Below are 5,299 nucleotides of genomic sequence, written 5' to 3'. Positions count from 1 at the left end.
GAAGATTTTGTTATTGAAGATGTTGATTCCATTTTATTTTATTTTCCAATTCCTTGATATAGTAATAATAAAATTTTAAATAAAAACATTACACTTTCAAAATTCTCTCTCTCTCTCTAAACATATACATATATATACATATACATTAATATACATATATATATATATATATAGAGAGAGAGAGAGAGAAGAGAGATTTTTCTGCAAATATTTTCATATGCTATATTGCAAGAGAAGCTAATAATAGTAATGGAATTGAATGGCAAAGCTACAACCTTGCACAAACATGGACAAAAACTCATCAACTGCTTGATTAATTTTACGAGTGGTGTTGAAGTCCTCCCTTTCCCTATAAAGGATCGACATGGAAGGTTAAGAAATTTGTCCGTTTACCTAGAACAGTTAAGAAAGAAAGCAACATGGCTAACAAAAAGATGGGCTTGGAAGTTGTGTCATCTGCAATAATATCATTCTCAGTATTCTTATTGTTAGCATCAACTACTCAAGCCCAGTCAAATTGTGTCTTCGATGTGACTAAATATGGTGCCGGTAAAGATATCACGGAGGTATCTTATATATTTTCTCGCATGCATGCATATGACTTTTAAATAGCAGAATATATAATATTCGAGTCAAAACGTTTTTTATGTTAGATTTTCAGCGTAATACCCGAATTTGAGAACTATTGATCCTCTCTAAATATTGCCCTTTTCTTTCCCTTTTTAGGCTTTAACCAATGCTTGGAAATCTGCTTGTGCTTCAACAAAGGCCAGTGAAGTTCTTATTCCAAGTGGAACATACTGGTTACGGAGAGTAACACTAGCAGGTCCTTGCAAGGCTGCGATCAAGCTCCAAGTTGATGGTATATTGCAGGCACCGGTTGACCCAGATAAGCTGTCAGGAGGTCATTGGGTTAATTTCAGATACATAGATCAATTTACATTGTCGGGAAGAGGTACTTTTGATGGGCAGGGAAAGGTTGCATGGAGCAAAAGTACATGTCAGAAATATAAAGATTGTGACAGCCTCCCAATGGTAATCTACTCGCCATTATGAAGCCTAATTTCCTCCTCTTGGGTCACAAATTTAGTGAGTTTTTTTTTTATTATATGTTATGGCACTAACAAAGTTTCTTTAATCATTTGCTTTTAATATGGATCAGAATATAAGGTTCGATTTCATCACCAATGCATTAGTCCGAGATATAACTAGTCGAGATAGCAAGAACTTTCATGTTAACGTCTTGGGGTGCAGAAACCTCACCTTCCAGCATTTTACCGTGAGAGCACCTGGTGAGAGTGTAAACACCGATGGAATCCACATCGGCCGATCTACTGGGATCTACATTAATCGATTCAAAAATTGGCACAGGCGATGATTGTATCTCCGTGGGGGATGGCAACCGAGGAACTACACATCACAGGAGTAACATGTGGACCTGGCCATGGCATCAGTGTTGGAAAGTTTAGGGAAATATCCCAATGAGAAACCTGTGTCTGGAATATATTTGTCAAGAACTGCACCATCTCGGATACTACAAATGGTGTTAGAATAAAATCTTGGCCAAATTTATACGGTGGTGTCGCATCTAACATGCATTTTGAGGATATTGTCCATGAACAATGTCCAAACCCTGTCATCATAGATCAAGTGTATTGCCCATGGAACCAATGCAGTCTAAAGGTATTGCTTTTTTCTGTTACCATAAGAATATGTTCACAATATTAAATTACTATGAACAATATTTTACCCAATTCGTGGCTCAAACACTCCACAATTTATCGAAATCTTTTTACATTATGGTAGATTCAATAATGCTGCTATTCTGAAGATTGCATGCACATGCATATTAATTTTTTTATGTTCTTTCTAGCCCAGGGAGATTACTAGAAGTCTTTTGGGGTCTTAATGTTTTTTTTTTTTTCTTTTGCAGGCTCCATCAAAAGTGAAGATCAGTGATGTTTAGTTTTTAAGAGCATAAGGGGAACTTCTGCAACTCCGGTTGCTGTTCGGAATTGCTTGCAGTAGTGGCTTCCCATGTCAGAATGTGAAGCTTGCTAACATTAACCTTGCATATAGAGGACCAGGAGGCCCTGCGAAATCCCAATGCTCTAAACGTTAAGCCCATAATTTCTGGGATAATGAGCGCATCTGGATGTTGAAGATGAGGACTTCCATCTGAACTTCTTTTGGTTTCTTCATTCATAGACTTGTTTTTAGATGGAGGAGTCCCATCTTGTAATTTTCTTTAAAAAAGACAAGGGCGGAGCTAGGAATGTTTCCTGCCCTGGGCCATTAAATAAATATTTAAATGTTTTTTAAGATAAATTATTAACTAATGTACATGAATTTTTAAAGTTAACAATAAAGTTTTAATTCAAATACACTACCCAAAACATAAAAAAAATAAATTTGAAAGTATATAAAATTAAAGTGAAAGTAAAAATAAACTCACTATTAAGTCACATCCTTCGATGTTTTGTGAAATATAATTCATCTATAATTAAATCTGAATCGATTTTGTAACAACCCCTCAACCGGGAAAAAAAAACAATCTCATGTCAACTGAAAAACAAGGTAATTAAATTTTTTCCCTCTCTCAATTCCTCCTTCCTTCACTTGATTATTTCTTAGATTAATATTTTATAAGTTGAACTTTGTAAGTTTAAAAGTTATTCTCTCACTTTCTTTTCTTTTTTTCCTTGGATTTTTTTGTTTATATTTTTCCCTTACTTTTTTTCTCCCTTATTTTTAAAAAATTTCAACTCAAATCTGATGGTCGGATTGAAAATTACATCGAATAATATAAAACTGGTCAAATTATGATTTTGTATAAAATTTCTGAATTTCTTCAAAAATTCTGAAATTTTTAACCCAAGCTAAAATATCATATTAGAAGGCTCAATGTAAATTTTAAGTATTTTTTGATACCTTAATTGAGAATTAAAATTTTTCATTACATAAAACTAGTAAAAAAATATTGATAAAATCTTGACCTCGACTAGAGCCCACTAGAGCCCATACATGCCTCTGCCCTTGTAAACAGATGAATAAAATTTTATTAATTTAATTTTATATACAAGATCACTGGATCACTCTTACAATTTAATTTTATATATGTACTTATTTCTCAATAAATGTTCAATCTTATGTATCAAAAAAAGCAAAAAAAGTATAAATCTTCTAGCAACCCTGCAAGTTTTTTCCTTTATTTTTTTTTTAATTTATTACTTTGGGTTCATACGTTTGTTTTTTTGTACAAATTTCCTTTTGCTCTTATTTTTTAAATTTTAATAATTAATTTTTAAATGATTTTTAATAAATATTATTTAACTTGGCCAAATATGACGTGAAACAAACATTTCTTAACTTTGAAAAATTAAATTGTTGTTTAATTGAATATACTTACGCTATGGACAATTCTTAACTTTGAAAATTAGAAGTCACTCAACTAATAATCCTTGTAGATATTTAAATAGAAAACTAAAACTTATACACTAAAATAAATTTAAAAAAATAACTATGAAACCCACTCCATGTCATTATACATGCTGCTAAAGCTTAGTTCTATGATGTTTGGTTAAATTTTGTATGTGAGCTTAAAATTATTTGGTAACCCTATATTGTTTAACGAACATCGAGTTATTTCTGCAATCAAAAATACTTTTAATTTTTCATGATTGATTAATCTAAATTTTACATGTTAGAGTTGATCAAAATATTTCTTTTATTTTGCCAATATACTTTTTGAAAGACATGTCCTCTTTATTTCAAGACAATTGTGAGACAAAATAACAAAGCACAATTCATTAAAAGTCTGGGATGCAGTCCCCATACAACATGAAAAACATGTTGAAGCAAAATACAATGCTTATTCATCTATACCTTCTTAGCATTTTGGCAAGCTGCTGGTCAAGGTGATGATGGTTGAGTGACTACGTTGTAGATCACCATCATTCTGCAATTTTCAATCAATATAGCTTAGGACTCCATTATGATATTCACATCTCTCATATGGATTAAACAAAAATTTGATTTGAAACTTAGTTAATCTGAAATCTCAATCTAGCGATTTTTTTTAATTTAAATTATTTTTCAGTTTTATTTTTCAAGATTAGGTTTATATTATAATTGAAGCTTCATGATGTTCTCCCACTTTGCCTTCTATTAGCTTCATAATTAATTTTTTTTAGTTCAGCCGATATCTTAGCTGGGGCTAGCAAATCTAGTATGACACTAATAACCTTGACATAGTAATCTAATCTTATATACCTTTTCATTTGACATAATAAGATATTTTTATACAAGGGTAAAAAAAATCATATATTTCTTTTCTCAAATTAAAAATCCTTCCATAATTTTCAATCTTATTACATAAAAAAAAAAATTTAAGTATGAGAATTTGCATCCAATAGTAAAAAACAAAGCATGTTGTCGTCAAGGCTTTAAAGAGTGATAAGAATTTTATCTTTAAAAAATCTATCTTTGTGCTTGTTAGCTTGATATTAATATATATTCTCCTTCATTTGAAATTTTAACCAAAAGAAAATAAAGAATTTTGTTTGTAAAAAACCTAAAATTATCCTTCATAAAACAAATCAATAAAAAATTATTATACAAAACACTGGTTCTGTCTTTAATACTCCTATCAATGTTCTTGTATTTTTTTTTCAACAATGCTAATTTCATTAAATATCATACATGTCTATGTCTTTCTTTTTTTCTCCTTGCTCGTGGCTTAATACCTTGATATGGTTCAACGAATTACAAATTGAGGATTATTATAGAATGTACCTATATAGGAATTATTGTAGTCATACTCTTGTGTGGTAACCTCATCATTACTATTGTATGTTGGCCTACACACATATATGGAAAGGGTTACCTAAACCAATAGATTAAGCCTCCTAATTATTTCTCAACTTGGTATCAGAGCCTTCTACCATCAGAACTCTTTTCTCCTTCTTCCCCTTTGGCAGCTAGCCTTCTCTCTGCTTTTTTTCCTAAATGGATTCTACGCTGCACTTCTCCCTCACCACTAGTGGTGCAGCACAAACAGCCCAACCATCTACAACCTGTTACCGATGGTGTCTTTCCTCTCACAACAACAACCTCCACTTGCAGAGCATGTCTTTGATTCCTTCTCACGAGTCTGTCGTTCCTCTGCACCTTATGGGAACACACACTCCAGCTGTCGTTCCTTTATCAAACACTCACCAAGTTGTTTCATTGAAACTTAGGAACACAAATTATCTCTATTGGCGAATGCAAAATTGTCGCACATGTGTTGGTGTCGCGG

At 32.0% G+C, this 5,299-nt stretch overlaps 1 pseudogene; it reads left to right on the top strand.

Moving 5' to 3' along the window:
• The first annotated feature begins 434 nt into the window (after positions 1-434).
• LOC118044150 (exopolygalacturonase-like) lies at positions 435-2,162 on the top strand (annotated as a pseudogene).
• Positions 2,163-5,299: the final 3,137 nt, after the last annotated feature.

The sequence above is a fragment of the Populus alba genome, chromosome 19 (assembly GCF_005239225.2).
Source record: "Populus alba chromosome 19, ASM523922v2, whole genome shotgun sequence".
NCBI classification, from domain to species: Eukaryota; Viridiplantae; Streptophyta; class Magnoliopsida; order Malpighiales; family Salicaceae; genus Populus; species Populus alba.
Note: the sequence above shows the minus strand (reverse complement) of the source record. Positions and strands in the feature narration are given on the sequence as shown.